This window comes from Pipistrellus kuhlii, unplaced genomic scaffold, assembly GCF_014108245.1.
Source record: "Pipistrellus kuhlii isolate mPipKuh1 unplaced genomic scaffold, mPipKuh1.p scaffold_m20_p_13, whole genome shotgun sequence".
Lineage (NCBI taxonomy): Eukaryota > Metazoa > Chordata > Mammalia > Chiroptera > Vespertilionidae > Pipistrellus > Pipistrellus kuhlii.
The window spans coordinates 5,767,326-5,785,292 of record NW_023425438.1 but is presented as its reverse complement, the minus strand read 5'-3'; positions in this window follow the sequence as shown (position 1 = coordinate 5,785,292).

Here is a 17,967-nt window from a genome sequence, read left to right as displayed (position 1 = left end):
CCACCTGCATGAATGACTTTGGGCCTCAGGTTTCCAATTTGTTAATGAGGATGCTGACTTGATACACCTCCCCTTTCACTTAACTCAAAAACTAAAAAAACAAGAACAACACTTGGGCTTTGTGACTGGGGGTGAGGAATTCAAGCAGTCTCCTGTCCCAGACTTCCATCTGGAAAAACTGAACTTCCTCTCCTATCAGACCAGAAGTCTCAGCACCAAAGGTGTGGGAGAACCTTTAGAGACAAGTTAGGCAGGCGCCCAGGTGGGATTCCTTGTGCACTTCTGTGAGTCTCGCATGCATTAGCAGCAGACATGCTTTCCAGTAGGTTCCTAGGTTTTCCATGGAAAGCAAAGGCAAAGGCCCTTTGCCAAGTGTTTTCCTGTCCAGAGTATACCTGCTCCACCTGCTTTCCCTTCCTCATGTTCTCCCTTCCCCCTTTGTAGCCACTTTATACTTTCCAGGGCAAACATTTGCAAATGTGCAGCATAGCACAAATCACACCCACAGAAGGTACTCACAGAAAGTCAATCTGGGTCTGTGATGTGCTCAGGGATCCCACTTCTGCAGCCATAACTTATTATTATCAACAATACCTGGGCCAGTTTGCACATTTGAAATCCAGGCATTTGTAAACCTTTAAAGTCCCCTGGTTGTGAAATAAGTTTGAATGGGGTAGGAGGAGACCAGGTAATACTCAGGGCTGGGTGGGAGGGTGAGAAGAATAGCAGACTGGAGCAGAAAGCCTGCCCAGGCATAGCCTCTGGTATTGGGGGTTCAGCAGGGAATAACCAGAGATCTCAGCACCCCATAGTTTTTGGTTCTTGTTGAGCTCCCTGCAGTGGTCTGAGTAGCTGCTTGCTATCTGGTGGCAACTAAGAGGTGAGGGGCACTTTTCCAATGGGCACTCTTCAGGAGTTTCCATTTGGACAAAGTAAACTGGATTTGTCTTGCAAACCCTGACTGCAGAGACGGCAACCCTCTCCCTGCTCTCATGCTTGAAGACTTTTTCTCCCAGCAATGAGAGTGCCGGGCGAGCGAGCAGGACTTTCCCCGGCAGTGCTGGCAGCGGGACAGCTTTGCCCAGGATGGATTTTTCTTCATTGATTCTAATCTCCTTCCTGACTGTCTGTCTTGGCTGCTTTGACATATTGAACACCGAACAGTCCCTGAGTAATTCTGGAACACTTGGGGATCGTTTTTATTTTTATAAGACAGTAGAATCCAATGGAGTGATTTATACGTGGACTAGAAGAAAATGAAGGGGGAAAAAGTAACAAAGTGGTTTCGTCCTGGGAATAAACACAGACTCGATGACGATTAAAAGCCACACCAAACAAAAGGTTCCCACCCCATCTCCAATGATTTCCTCATTTTGTAAGGACGCACAGAGTCGTGTAGAGACAAACAGTGATGGGTAAAAGGCTCTCACAGCTGTGACTGCAGGCATGATTGATGAGAAAATGCTACTGGAGGGAGAAAAGGAAAATGAATATTTATTAATGGAATAAAGTGTCGGGGGCTTAAAATCTAAGGAGATCCATCATTTCACATTCAAGGTTGGATGCATCCGAAACAGAAGGTTCAATACTACGGCCCCGTGGCTAAACCACAGAACAGAAACATTCACAGACGCTGCTGTCGTTCGGTCCACAGGGGGCTTTCTGGAGATGTTATTCTCATTTCAGCCCCCATTTACATCACCTGAACGGGGCGCCGTTACATGAGTTATCACGGCAACAATTGACTTCACACTGCAGAACACCCAGAGCATTTGTGGTCCCGTCATTCACCCAGGAATTAATATAGCCTGCCCGCATACTTTCTCTGTATATGGTGGTTATGGTCTCTCTCTGCTGACAGCCTGGGAGCCATTCGTAAGATTTTTTTTTTTTTTTTTTTTTTTTTTTTTTTTGTACCATGACTTCATCAGTTCTCCCTTGAACCGTATAAGGGCAATGCTTAGCCAACCACCAGATCATCTTCCAATCTGCTTGCATGTTTTCTCCCTGAAGAGTCCATCCCCAGAACTCGCTCTCTTTAGGTCGTTCAATTCTGAGTGAAGACTCAGAATAGATTGTTTCTTTTGGGTGAACTGTTGCTCTAATTGAAGAATTAGAAACCCAAGTCCTTAAAAAAGAAATTAAAATTGGAAGACCAAGGAAGGCATGGTTGGTCTCTTTTGTGATGGTATTATTTGGCTGGGGAAGCAGTGCGTTCAGACAATTAACAATAGTGATATTGTGGCTTGCTGTCTTGACAGGGAAGGAGAAATTGACTGATGGCATTTAACTGCCTAATTTAACTTGTAGTGTGGAATTTATACTGGAGGTTTCAGTGTGTAGACTTCAGCTAATGGATAGCCCCCAAGCACATCACCCCTACCAAGATAACCATATACACACAAGGTCCTCAGCTCTCCAGGCTTGCTCCCAGGCTTTTATCATGGAACTAGAGGCCCGGTATGAGAAATTTGTGCACTTATGGGGAGGGGTGGTTCCTCAGTCCAGCCTGTACCCTCCTGCAATCTGGGAGCCCTTGGCAGGGAGCGGGCCTTAGCCTAAAGTTCTACATCCTTAGTGTTGCCGTGGAGGCAGGAGAGGCTCCTACCTCTGATGCTGCACTTGCCAGACTTGAGCCAGGCTTCTGGCTGAGCAGCACTCCCCCTGTGGGAGCGCACTGACCACTAGGGGCAGCTCCTGCATTGAGTGTCTGCCCCCTGGTGGTCAGTGCGCATCATAGCAACTGACCGTTCCACCATTCGGTCCATTTGCATATTAGCCTTTTATTACATAGAATATTTCCTTCTCGTAGAATATGGTAGGTGTGGTTTATTGGTCCTATACATCCACCCCATCTCTCAGGACAGTGATTTCAAAATCTGATTTCAAAATCTGAAATCACTGTCCTAATAGATGGTCTGGGTCCTTAGACTGTCATCCTCATGTTATTTCTGGATATGACTATTTCTAGGTGGCAAATCTTGGCCTTTCGAAGCCGGCTTTTACTGGTTTGTTGTAAATGCTATGCCTGAAGAAAAGTTGCTATTTTGTTAGACAGTGTGCTGCAATTTATTTTAAATCATTGATTCTATCAAATCCTTAGCAATAAATGTGGCTAAGGTATCTCTGTTGGCCATCTCTGGGAGAAAGCCAAGAGAGTCTGAATTGAATTGTTAGTTCTTTTATATCATGTATAGTTCCCACCTCTCAAAATAGACTGAGCAGCCAAAACCGGTTTGGCTCAGTGGATAGAGCTTCGGCCTGCGGATTGAAAGGTCCCGGGTTTGATTCTGGTCAAGTGCATGTACCTTTATTGTGGGCACATCCCCAGTAGGGGGTGTGCAAGAGTCAGCTGATTGATGATTCTCTCTCATCGATGTTTCTAACTCTCTATCCCTCTCTCTTCCTCTCTGTAAAAAAATAAAATATATATATATATTTTTAAAAAGATAGACTGAGCATTTTGTTACCTGGAAAAGAGTACTCCTGGCATGGTCATGTTGGCACATAAAATTAACCATCACAGCTGTCCTTCAAACTACTAACACACATAATGGTAACCAACTGTATGTACACAAGGAGATGGGTTTGAGAAATATTTTAAGTGGAATTATAAGGACTTGGTGACTGCTCAGATGTGAGTGCTAAAGAAGAGCAATGAGTCTGTGATATCTTCAGTTTTTCTACCACAGATGATGTGCAGGGAGAACAAATGCACACACATGTATTTGAAAACACACAAACACAACATACCTATGCATAAAAGTTAAGGGGCAAATTGAACTTTATTGCTTACCCTGAGTTCACCACTCTTGCAGCTCTTAGGAACAAAGCTGTTAAATTGTAAGTAAGGGTCAATGCCAATTAATAATAAAAGTAAAGATGATGCATTTAACTCATAGGTGAGACCTTGAGATCTGTAATCAGAACCTTTAACTCATTTTGTATAGGTTTTGTTTTTTGTATTCCTCCCTCCCCCAAGCCCACATTGGGTGAGAAGAACCATATTGATTTACCTGAAGAAGAGAGTTCTAATTAGATAGAGGGACCATAAGCAGAAAAGCCTAGTTTTGAGGGAAAACAGAAATCTATAGGAAATGGTACATGAACTTAAAGGCACAAAGATCTTGGGTCATTTCATAAGGCACAAGTAGACGCACAGTATTCCTAAGGTCATTGGTGTTTGGTAACTGAGTCATCAGTAAAAGCTTAAATGTGATGGTTATATCTATGATGTGATTAGGCAAAGTAATAATAGGTAGGATTCAGAAGTAATCAAAATGTACTAGCATTTTGCCCTAGCTGGATAGCTCAGTTGGTTAGAGCAGTGGTTGGCAAACTCATTAGTCAACAGAGTGAAAAATCAATAGTACAACGATTGGAATATATTTTGAGAGCCAATTTTTTTAAACTTCTAACACCAGTTCTTCAAAATAGACTTGCCCAGGCCATGGTATTTTGTGGAAGAGCCACACTCAAGGGTCCAAAGATCCGCATGTGGCTCTCACACCATAGTTTGCCAACCACAGGGTTAAATCATTATCCATCAATACCAAGATTGTGGGTTCAATCCCAGAGCAGGGCACATACAAGAATCAATCAATGAATGAATCAATAAGTGGAACAACACATTTATGTTTCTCTCTCTCTGATGAATAAATTAATAAATTTAAAACAAACAAACATACACTAACCTTTTGCAGTAAAACTAACATGTGATGTTACAGCATTGGCAGGGGAGTGAAAATGTTGGCTGAAGTGGCCCTCATTGGACAAAGGGGCCAGAGTGGGAGCTGTGAGATAGGAGAGCCCTTCCACCCACAGCTTCACCTGGAGCCCCAAACTCCCAGAGGAGCCCTACTGCCTCCCCTGCCACGCCTGCCACATGAGAGGCTAATCTGCTGCATGTCTGTCCCTATGATGCTGCCACACTGGTTGCCTTTCTCTCCCACCATTTCTCAGCCCCAACCTCTATGTCCCTCTGGCTAGCAGGAACAGGGGATTTGATGAGCCTCAACACACAGAAGAGTGTGAGGGGAGATAAAACACATCCTGTCCCCAAAAGTCTTTGCTTTTCCTTGTTATTTCAAAAGCTGCAACTTCCTATTTAGTTGAGTGGCTCTTCCGGTGGTCCCTTGGGTGGAATGAATTGGTTGGCTAAAGGGTGGACAATTGCTTGTGTAGAGATTGATGGCTTCGTTTCCAGAAGCCACTGGCATTCTTCTCCGCAAGGGACTGCTCCCTCTTTGGTCTTTAATCTGTTAGTACAATTGCAAGTGAAGACTCACAAAGAATTGCATTACAGGTCATTTTGGGGAAGACCTAACATGGGATACAGGGAGGCTGGTTCTGCACTAGCTGATGACTCAGCCTTTTGTGAAAGAAATTCATCCTTGATTAAAGGCCTATGTGAGTTGGGAGGGGTGGGAGCAGGGAGAGAAGGTAGGGGAGAGGTGAGCAGATATAAATTCAGGGTGTGTCATTTGTCTAGTTAATAGAAAAGACAATAGCAATATTTGTAAGAATTTGTCTCAGCAGCCTGTACATATATTCACATGAAGGTGTTTACCACATGAGTGAACTTTGAAGCTGATCTAACCCAAGTTGAGCCTTCAGATGACTGCAGGGTTGGCTGACCTTGATTGCAACCTTGTAAGAGACTTTAAATAGAAGATCTGGCTAAACCATCTCTGAATTCCTGACCAATCGACACCATAAGACAGTAATGTGTGTTGTTTCAAATTGCTAAATTCTGCGATAATTTGTTACATAGCAATGGATAACTAGCACACCACCCAAGATTTGGGGTAGGCATGACTTAAGCTGCGGGCTAAGTCAATTGCAGCAAATATAATAGATTTCTGTTGACACTAGGTGTACTCAATTCAAACTGTCCTCCTTGACCCCCACTCCACCGCTCACAATCCTAGGAATACACTTGGCCCAGGACAGGTTGTTATGCAAAATCTCAGTTTAATCAGGTTGAAGATCAGGTGATGATCAAAGTTTTTTTGTTTTTTTGTTTTTAAATATTCCTTTGGTTATATATGAACCCTAAGCTTCACTTTTGGGGATGGAGGTGCGGGGTAAGAAATGAGGCCTGGTCATTAACAGCAAATGGAACTCAAAGCTGATAATCAGTGAGTCATGATTGCCAGCCCATTTAGAGACACCAGGTTACATAAAGCACTAATAGGAACTAGCCCTGAGATGATAGAAAACCACGAGCTAAATCATACAGAAACTCTCTTTTGTTCCCACATCTCAATTTGACAAATTCTTCTTGGCACGTTTCCTGCTTGGGGCTTAGGATGGTCAGTGATCCCGAGGCTGTGCTCCCCACCACACAGTTTATTTATGACCCTTTAGACTCAGATGGCAGCTCCAGGCCTCGGGGCTCTGGAAAAATGAGTGTGGACATCTGGCCAGAAAATGACTCTCCTGCCACCGTGATGCAGGTTGCCTCTGGCATCTGCTCTTTTCTTTCATTGTTTCTTTTCTTTCTTTTCTTTTCTTTTTCTTTGCTGTTTCTGTTCGTTTCTGTCTTTCTTTCCTTTTTTATTTCTTTTCTTTCTCATTTCCTTTCCTTCCTTATCCTTTAAGTTCCTTTCCTTTCCTTTCCTTTCCTTTCCTTTCCTTTCCTTTCCTTTCCTTTCCTTTCCCTTGCCTTGCCTTGCCTTGCCTTGCCTTGCCTTGCCTTGCCTTGCCTTGCCTTGCCTTGCCTTGCCTTGCCTTGCCTTTCCTTTCCTTTCCTTTCCTTTCCTTTCCTTTCCTTTCCTTTCCTTTCCTTTCCTTTCCTTTCCTTTTCTTTCTTTCTTTCTTTCTTTCTTTCTTTCTTTCTTTCTTTCTTTCTTTCTTTCTTTCTTTCGAGTATGAAAAGTAATGGTCAAAGTTATTATTAATTTTTTATTGTTATATATGAACCCTAAGCTTCACTTTTGAGAAGGGAGGTGCTGGGTAAGAAATGAGGCCTAGTCATTAAAAGCCTAGGTTTTTTTGTTTGTTTGTTTGTTTGTTTGTTTGTTTGTTTGTTTTTCCTTCTTGGGGTGAGAAGGCTGATATCCTACTCTTGAAAACTTAGTCTAGAATAATGCTGTCCAATGGAAATATAATGCAAGCCACAGTGCTAACCCCATGTGTAATTATAAAGGTTTTAGTTGCCACATTAAAAAAAGAAAGAGTTGAGCTCCAGCTGGGTGGCTCAGTTGGTTGGAGCATCTTTCCAAACATCAAATGGTGTGGGTTTGATCCCCTGTTGCGTGTAGACTAGAGGCAATCAACTGATGTTTCTCTCTCTCTATCTTCCTCTCCCTCCCTCCCTCCCTCCCTCCTTCACTACCTCCCTTCATCTCTCTTTAAAAATCAATAAAACCATATCCTTGAGTAAGGGTTTAAAAGAAATCTATAATTCTTTTTTTTTAAATATATTTTATTGATTTTGTACAGAGAGGAAGGGATAGAGATAGAGAGTTAGAAACATTGATGAGAGAGAGTCATCGATCAGTTGCCTCCTGCACACCCCCCACTGGGGACATGCCCGCAACCAAGGTACATGCCCTTGACCGGAATCGAACCCGGGTCCCTTCAGTCCCCAAGCCGACGCTCTATCCACTGAGCCAAACCGGTAACGGCGAAATCTATAATTCTTAAAAAAAAAAAAAAGAGAAACAGTTGAAGTTAACATTAACAATATATTTTCTTCAACACAATATATAGTGTCATCCCTTCAACATACAATCACTATAAAAATCATGCAGAAGACAATCTGAGTCCGTTTTTGCGTATCAAATCTTAAAGGTTCAATGTAGGTTTGATTGCACTTAGGGCACATCTTCATTCATACCACCCCACTGCGAGTGTAAAGAGCCACGCATGGCCGGGGCCACCGTACCAGACAGCTCTGGCCTGGAATGAGTGCAGAGCTGTCCCCGTCTCTCTGGCTGCCTGGGCCTCATCCTCAGACCTCTCTGTGGTGTCTGAGGAGCAATCTCATTCTCCCTGCCCTCACATGGTCCTGCTCCGTGCCCCCCTCTTCTGTCATCTCGTTCTATTTTCCACTTCCTCACATGAATCATCCACCTGCATCTGGGAATGATAATTTAACAGCAGGTTCTTGGGATGCTCTTCTAAGCTCTCCTTTGAAACAGGAAACCTAATAGGATATAGATTATGGCAACATGCAAACTGTTCATCAATTATCCATTACATCTGCCATCTCCCTTCTGCCAATCGAGGTAACTATGTTATTGCACACAAAGAAATCGTATTTTAATTATAATCCAATCAGAAGATGCATCCATTATGCAGAGTGCTTTGGCATGTTCTATGGATTTAATTTTCATACCAATAGTGGAGCACATGCTGCAGAGAGGAGAGGCCTCGCTCGCTTCCCCGTGAATTCAGTGCTTCAAAAAACACAGAACAATGGCTGTGTGGAGACACAAAGTTACAGACTGCCGGGGTCCCTGCTCTTGAAACACAGCCTGAAAGAGGGGCCGAGCCCTGAACAGATGCCCAGAATAGTCATGTGTCCCTATGAGAGCTCTGCCTGGATGACTGGGGGAGGGGAACGGTTCCAAGCTCAGAGAGTGTGGGTGGGATTTGGCATGTCACAGAGACTGGCATGACTCTGACACAGAGAGCTGACCCTGAACATCTGTGGAAGGGCATATCTTCTTGCCTGGCTGGAAATGAGGAGGAGGAGTTGGGAGAGCCGTGGGCAGAGAGAATACAAGGTAGGGTGAGCTGGGTTGTGGTAGGACTTTCCTGCTGGCCAGGAGACTGCCCCTCATTTTCTGGGCTGGGTAGACCACAGCTGTGCTTTTGGGGGGGGAGGGCAGGGTGGACCTGACACATGTGCACTTGTGCACAGACATCTGGGCACGGGGAGGGGAGAGGGCTCTGAATACTTTGCCTCTCATGAGAATAAACAATATTAAAGTAATGGGCTTATGCATTTTCTGACCTTTAAAAAATGGTATTTTCATCAAACTTCCTCTTCCCCACCTCGCCCTTGTTAAATATTTCATCTCAACTGGAAAATACCCACAACAATGATTTTTTTTTTTTTTTTTGGTGGTTTAGCCTTTCAGTAATAAACCAAAACAAACAGTAGGGAGCTTAAAAAGCCTTTCAGCTCAGAAAGATAAAAGCAGATGCCTCTGGTTTAGGTTCTGGTTCGAAAGCACAAGAGTTCATTTCTTCTGAAAATCCTTTGAGGAAGAGAGAGCGGGAGAAAGGCTGGGGCACAGCCACCCATCCCTAACCCAACCTTTCCCTGGTACTTCTGACTTGCCCGGGGTTTATCCTGCACCCTGGAATCTCATTATCTGAAGCAGAATTCATCTTCCCCTCGCTGTAGCTAGAACCCTCTTGTTTATTCACCTTAAGGAAAGCCCCAGTAAGAGAGATGAAGAAAAGGGGACCCATTTTTCACAAAATTATTGAGGAAATAGCAATGCCTTTAAGGCATTATGCAAACCGCGGCTTGCAAGCCACATGCGGCTCTTTGGCCCCTTGAGTGTGGCTCTTCCACAAAATACCATGGCCTAGGTGAGTCTATTTTAGAGAAATGGCATTAGGAGAAGTTTAAGTTTAAAAAATGTGGCCCTCAAAAGAAATTTCAATCGTTGTGCTGTTGATATTTGGCTCTGTGGACTAATGAGTTTGCCAACCACTGAGCTAGATGCAACAGCAAAGACACCTTCAGGCAAGGGGGTCATGGTTTCTTAATGCTGCTCTTTGCTTGGACCACAGACTTAAGGTGCATCTGCCACTATGACCTTGAATTGTCCAGAGGTCATGCTTATAGCAGCAAGCAAGCATACACTCCTTGTCTGCTAAAACCATTCCTTCCCATGAGCCTTTGCTCACACCATTCTTCCGACCTAGAAAGGCCTGCTGATTAATTTGTTCAAACTTTGGTTCAGCCAACTTGTAATGAGTATCTACTTTGTGCTAGAGTCCAGGGATCAGAAATGGATAAACAGTGATCTTTCAGGGCTCTAGGGCAAGAACACAGGTGTTAAAACCTCTTATGGCAAGTGCCATGATGAGTGTCATCTTCAGTGCTATGAGCATGCATGAACCAGCCCATGAGGCAGAGGAGGATGTCCTCGTGGTCGCTGAGAGGATGTCCTCATGGTTGTTGACCTAGGAGCTCACCTTCCTCTAAGACCTTCCCCCTTCCCCGGGCCTGGCGCCTCCTCCTTCAGAGCATTGCTACTTGCCCATCGTGTGTTTTTTTCCTTGTTATGTTTACATTTTATACTGTTGTCTATTTCCTTATTAGAACAAACAAAGTAATGGCTCATGTACATTTTGACATTTTAAAGAAAATAATTCCAACACGTTTTCTTATGCCTCAGGTCATTGTTCACTATTCTGTACCAACCGGATACATCTGCCACCACCTAACCATCAAGATTGGTTACTTTCTGTGAGTTTACGTCTTCATTCTTTCATTTCATAACCACACCTTAAGCACCTGGAGGTTTCATGGTGTTCAAATGTGAGCAAATACATCCCAGTCCTTGCTTCACAAAACTTACATGCTAGTAAAAACTTACATACGCATAAAAACCAAAACAAACAAAACCTGGAGAGAAGCACTATGAATTAAAATAATGGAAAATCAAGCATTGGGGCAGGTGGGCCTGTGATTTTTCTTCCCTCATTCTGTGCGCATTGGCCACCTCCACAGTCCACAGAGCAGGTTTGGTGCTGACAGACACAGTGCCTCGGCTTCTAGGAAAAGCTCTGGCAGTGGGCACAGGCTTGGATCCACTCTTGGGGAAGCTTGCTTAGTTGACATCAATTTTCATGGATATCCTGAAGCAGCCATCTTTTCTCAACTCCCTGCTAGACCCTTAACACCCTTGAGCAGGACCACCTTCTGCAGCAGTGACAGAGCCAAGAGCTGATCTGAACGTTACCATAGGTGGAGTGTCTGGGCTGGGGACCAGTGTCCCTGGTTTGTCTGCAGAGGCTGATGGGAGGACCTTGCAGAGGAGAGCGCCTAGAGAGGTCTCAACTGGCAGGCAATGTGCCATGTGAGCTGTGACTGGCCCCTCTCAACCACAGCCCAGCTGTGAGCTGGGGGAGCAGGCCATCTACAGCATGTTAGCAGGCCCTTCCTGTAGAAGGTGGATGAGGAGTCAGCAGAAGCTCATGTTAATGAGTTCAGTTCTCCATGACAGGCTTTTTGGGTCTTTACTGAGCATCCCTCCTCCTCACCCCATCACTCCCGAGTCCCAGGAGTCTGTTCCCATGCCTGGAGCCTGGAACAAGCTCTTAAAACAATGGTTTCTCCCTGACAGCCTAGAAGGTGACTATACACATAGCACACAATTTCATTACACTCGCTGCCTGGAAGGTTTGGCTCCGAAGCCAGGGGGGAAAAATTGTGTTGAATGCTTATCATGTGACCCCTTTATTCTTTTTCCTCAGCATTTCCTCTGAGTACCTCCTACTCTCACTCACCTTTTCAGGAAAATTAAATAAATAAAAAGGTCTTTAGCGGGGTTAATGACTTGGATTCCTATCAGCACCCAAACAAAAAATTCAGACACAGACAATACCTCTGAAATGTAGGATAAAAGGTTTATTCTTCACACCTTGACACTTACGGGCAGAACAAAGATAAGCCCTGAGGTAGTGTCAGTGTGTGCCTGTGTGTGTGTGTGTGTGTGGGCTTTGTGTGTGTATATATGTGTGGGGACCCGGAATGCATCGAAAGGTAAGGCAAGGTGTTCTTGCCCTAAGTGAGGTATTTTCCCTACTCCTTTCTCTCTTTCCCCTTCCAACTTCTGGATCCTTCACAATGATGTTTTGAATAGTCCTCCCTCCCCTCAGCTTTACTAAGGCAGCACTGCCTCCCAGAAACCTGCCTGCACCCAGCCCAGGTCTGGGCCAGATGTTTTCTTTTATGCCACTGAGCTCTCAGACCTAGTCTTTTAGTGCTTGCATCTCCCACTCTACAGTTGTTTATTTACTCACAGGGAACCCATGGCCTGTGATCTCCATGTGGCTGGCCTTGGGACTGTCTTGTTTGCTGTTGCTTCCCCAATGGGGATTAGTAAATGTTTGTTAACAGACAGCACATAATACACGGCATAGGAGGAGCTACAGTGGCAGCAAGTGGCTGAGTCCTAGGGCCTCAGAGGTGATGCCAGGTGCCTCACTTTGTCTGCAGGGTCCAGTCCGGAAAGGTGTCATAAGGCTGTATTTCTTGGCTACACACCAGTGTTCCATGCAAAGGACTTCACTTGAATCGCCCTATTTAATTCTTACAACTGGACAAAGCGTGTCTTGATTAAGGTTTTATAGAGAAGGTGACTGAACCTGGAACTGAGACTGGAAAAGTGGGTTAGTCACAGAAGACAGAGAAGGGCTTCCCATTCATCAATAGCAAATGGAGCTCTCTCACAGAGGTGTGAAAACAAGCTCAGGTGAGTGGAGAGTGGTTGAGATGGGAATGGCAACACAACTTTACCTGAGCATGTCTGAGCATGTGCTTCTAGAAACAATGATTGTTAGGAAATCTCCCCATCCTTCTGTCTTCCGAGAAAAGCTAACCACAAAAACCACCCTGATCTTGCATATTCCTGGAATTCTTCCTCATGAATACCATAAAACTTGCCCATGATTCCCCTTGTTAAACTCAGGCCTCCTTCCTTTTCTATGATATCTTTCTCATCTATGAACATTTTCCCTATTTCAATAGCATGAATTATATCATCTGGATTGTCTGGTACCTTTTGTCTTGCACAGGGATTATATCTTGCAAGGGAGGGAGACCAAATCACAGTGTCCCTTGTAACCCATTATCAGGAGCTTGGATTTGATCCTTTGGCATAGGAAGCCCATGATGAGACTGAAAGGTTTTTAACAGAAGAATGGTGATGTCAGATATGCATTATAGAATGATCAGCTTTCTGTATGTGAGAAACATTGGAGGGGAAATTGAATATAGGCAAAGACGTGTCATACTATTTAAAAAAATTGATTTTAGTGAGGAAGGGAGAGGGTGAGAGAGATAGAAACATCAATGATGAGAGAGAGAGAAGTCATTGATCCACTGCCTTCTGCATGACCCCTGCTGGAGATCAAGTCCACAACTTGGGCATGTGCCCCGAGCAGGAATCAAACCTTGACTTCCTGGTTCATAGGTCAACACTCAACCACTGAGCCACTCCAGCGGGGTAACATTTAACAACGTTTCAAATTCTGATAGAAAAATATGGACTCTGAACTAGGGTAGGGTTAGTTATAGGTGGTGTGTCAAACATGGTATCTTCAGGGATATATTGGCACCAGTATGTGAGGCCCAAGGAAATATCTAGGAGGGTTCCTTGACCTTTTGGGCATTTGCATCTGGGTGGTGTTAGTTCACCCGCACTGTCAGCCATAGAGAAGTCATTTTAAATTTGTATTGTGGAAAGTGAGCCGCATGGAAAACCTCAGACAGGCATGTAAATGGTTAGAGCAGGTTGTGATAGCCCCATCAGAAAAGGACAGAGAAGCCAATACCTGCAGGACTCCACAAATGTCCTTGTAAATGGAAATTGGGGGGAGGGGACTTAAGGCTTATAGGACCTCTTTTAACCTAGTTAGCCATGGTTTTATTTTTTAATTAAAGCCTTAGTTTGCTACCATTGGAGAAGCAATCTCTTAGCGTCATGATCCCCACCAGAATCACTTTGAGGGAGGCTTCAAGGAAAATGGAAGAGGTGGGCCCCAGGGCACCCACAGAAACAGCAGACCACCCTCTGGTGTATTGGTGGTTAGTGATCATTGGGCCTAGATGGAAACCTGGGTTCTGGGCCCCTCAGCTTCTCACCTGCAAGTCAACATTAAGGAAATTCAGGTCCTTTATGGCAGTCAAGGGAGAGTTGTTTCTAGGATAGATGCCACAAGCAGATGAAGGCAGTGGACAATTCAGTGCTAATTCCTCAGGGAGGAAGACACCTTTGTTAGGTCTTCACAAGCCATGTTCAGGCTGGAGATGTGAATTGTACATAACCTGTGAAACGTCTCCTCAGTCGTTTTTTAAAAGCATTTTAAACACCTTAATACCATTTTTATTCAGGCTGTCTTTTTTTCTTTTTCTTCCTGGTCTTTGATTGCTTGAAAGCTTAATGTGTGATGTAAGCACTTCCCCAGGTTCTCAGGGAGAAATGTTACATTAACGCAATTACAGTGTCAATGATTCATACTGTCCCAGTATCATGAGTCTGAGAGGCCTTCACATAGAATTCTGCCTTTCCCTGCCCTCTGCCCAGTGGTAGCCCAGGGATGCAGCAAGCCTTGCATGGTCCCTGCGGATTCCTCCACGCCAATGCCTTCAGGACAGTTCACATGCTGGGAGCTTCCTAGTGGCTTCTGAGGCCAGTCCTCTGCCTTGATATTCAGGCCAGAGGGCCAACTGATCACCACCTACTACCACCTGGATTCTCCATGGAAACCACCAACCCCACAGGTCAGTAGCAGAACCAGGCATCTTTCCTGCCCTCCTGTTCCTCTCCCTCCAAACTTCCATTGACATCAGAAGAGAAGCTGAGACAAACTTCTACAGGAAGTGGTGCTAACCTTAAAGGGGGAAGAGGTGTTAGCCAGGCCAACCCACAGAATGCATTTGAGCCTTTAAGTAGGTCAGGGATTTGTCAAAGGGCTTCCTCCTGGGTCTTGGGTCAGTGGCCAAGCTAGTTAGCTGGATTGTCTGAGATCTTCTATTTAAAGAATGGACGCAGAACAGACATTGGGGTATTGTATGTATTGTTATAATTGGTCCATTCTCTTTTTCCATTTCGTCTCCATACGTTTATTCTCAAATGGAAGATTGCAGAAATCAGAAAGTCTTGAATTTCCATTAGCAAACATTCCATAATATTTAAGATAGTCTATCCTATAAATATTCAGAGAATGGGGACTTTCCCAAAATAGTACTCATGTCAGTGACCAATTCTTACCAAGCAGCAGACCTCCTTAGAAACATTGTATGTCCATGGGAGATACAGAGAAAGGGGGAGAGGTTGGTGGCAGGGGAAAAAGAAGGGCTTGTGTTCCTGTAGTAGTTCTTCTATCCTTGGAACCTGGCTTTGGAGTTTGCTGTGTGTTGGTCCATGGCTGGGGATCCAGCAGCTGCTGCTGGATAATTGGTTTGTACTAAGTGAAACCACCAAGGACAGCAGCCCTTGATAATGTAGAGGAGATGGTGTGTGCTTGATGGGGCTGGTGAGTTGGGGGGATTTATAAGGAAGTAGACATTTGTGTGGTCTGGTGAGTGGGGGTATTTGTAAGGAAGTAGACATTTCTGTGGGGTTGGTGAGTGGCAGAGGAGGGGGGTTTGTAAGGAAGTAGACATTTGTGTGGAACAAAGAATTACTTTATAAATATGGATTAAGTGTATTCATAAGGAGTCAGTGTTCTTTCTCTTACATGTTCCCAAAGTGATGATGATCAACTGAATGATGACAGGTTTCCCTTGGCAGGTAATCTATGCTCCCATGTCTCATTGCATGGAAGCATGCCATTTTCTTCCCTTGTGTGTGTGATACAACTATGCTGCCTACTGACCCAGTGTCTAGCAGCCAGGAGAGTGCTGTAGTGGTCAGGTAGGGGTGGAGGCTGTGTGTGTGTCTGTGTGTATGTGTGTGTGTGTGTGTGTGTGTGTGTGCATGTGTATGAGTCTATGTGTGCATGCATTTGTATTGACCTCTGAGTTATGTTTCTGCACGAATACATTTATGAGGGGTTTTGCAAGGGAAAACCATTTCTTTATAAAAATAGAATTGCTTTTTTTTAAGACAGAAATGCTGAGTAAGTACAACAATGGCTCTGAGTTTTAGAAGATGTTTTGCAGAAATTGGTGCAAGGTACTTGCTAATGGCACTGGGAGATGATGGAAGGGCAAGTGCAGAGACCACATGCGTTTTGCATTTCAGCCTCTCTCCCTGCCTATGCATATTTAAAATTTCCTTCAATATATAAATAGGATGATTCTCTCTCCTCAGCCCCACCAGGGTTCATTTAACAGGCACAAGAAGGATTGCACATCCAGGCCTGTCTTTTCCAGCTTCTTGTTTATTTTTTTTTTTTTTCTTTTCCCCTCATCTTTTTCTCCCCCTCCCATGTTGCTTCCCTAACAGATTAAACTGTTTTTTGGGATTTACTGTAGGGAGAAATGTCATTTTTTTTTTCAACCAAGCTGACGCTGAGAGAGGATCTCCAGTCTTGCTTTCCTCTCTGGCACCATCTCCGACGCCACTTTAAATAGGAAGACCTGGGCCTCAGACAGTCTGGGTTTTGGCAACAACCCATTTATGCCACCGCTCCCCATTCTTTTTTTTTTTTAATTTTATTGATTTTTTTACAGAGAGGAAGGGAGAGGGATAGAAAGGTAGAAACATCAATGAGACAGAAACATCGATCAGCTGCCTCCTGCACATCCCTAACCAGAGATGTGCTCACAACCAATGTACATGCCCTTGACTGGAATCAAACCTGGGACCTTTCAGTCCACAATCCGATGCTCTATCCACTGAGCCAAACCAGTTTCAGCTGCTCCCCATTCTTGATAACAATTACCAATTGGCCTCATGAATGAAGCCCTGACACTCCACAGTGTTCCAAAAACACCACTGAAAGACAGAATTCCTTTTATTAAATTTACTTTTCAATTACAGTCAACATACAATATTATATTAGTTTCACAGTACCAGACGTATCAAGATGAGCATTTCACAAGGTATATAAATGTCTGATCACTATGCTGTATATTAGTCTCACATATACAGCATAGTGATCAGACATTTATATACCTTGTGAAATGATCATCTTGATACGTCTGGTACTGATCTGGCATAGTTATTACACTATTATTGACTATAATCCCTATGCTGTTCTTTACAGGCCTGTGACAATTTTTACAATTGGCAATTTGTTTTTCTTAATCCATTTTACCCTTTTCACCAATTTCCCCAATCCCCTGCCATCTGGTGACATCGATTTGTCCCTATGAGTTTGTTTCTGTTCTTCTATTCATTTATTTTACTTTTATAGATTCCACATATAAATGATATTTGTGATATTTTTCTTTTTCTCTATGGCTTATGTCACTTAGCATAATACCTTCTAGGTCCATTCATGTTGCCACAAATGGTAAGATTACATTCTTCTCTATGGCTGAGAATATTCCGCTGTATACATGTACCCAAGCTTCTTTATTCATTCAACTATCAATGGACACTTAAGTTACTCTTCCCAGCAAGGCTATCATTTAAAATATTATAGAAGGAGAGATAAGGAGTTTCTCAAACAAACAAACAAAACCCCCCACACAAACCTAAATGAGTTCATCACTACTGAAACAGTATTACAAAAAATGTTAAAAGGACTTCTTTAAGAAGAAAAGACCAAAAGATAAAAGTAGAAAGATAATGTATAAATACAACAATAAATTAAGAAATATGTACAAACACACAAAAGAAGCAAAGATAATGACAAAAATGTAAATGGGTCAGGAGTAAAAGTTGCAGTGATTTTAGAATGTGTTTGAATGTAGGATCATCAACTTAAAAAAGGCTGCTAGAAATATGGCTTGGTAGATATAAAGCACATGGCAACTACAAACCAAAAATCTGTAAGAGATATGCAAGAAGTAAAAAATAAGGGGAGGGGGGACTCCCACAAAATCCTTTAGAAAGTCATCAGCTTGCAAGGAAAGAGGGCAGGAGGACAACTACAAAAACAATCAAAAGACAATTATTAAAATGACAATAACTTATAGGTCTATCAGTAATTACTTTAATGCTCCAATCAGAAGACAGGGCTGAATGGATAAAGCAAAACAGGACCCATAGATATGCTGCCTGTAAGACTCACTTCAGATTAAAATACACACAGAGACTGAAATGGGAGGAAAAAAAAAAAGCTGGGTAGCAACACTTATATCAGACTAAATCAACC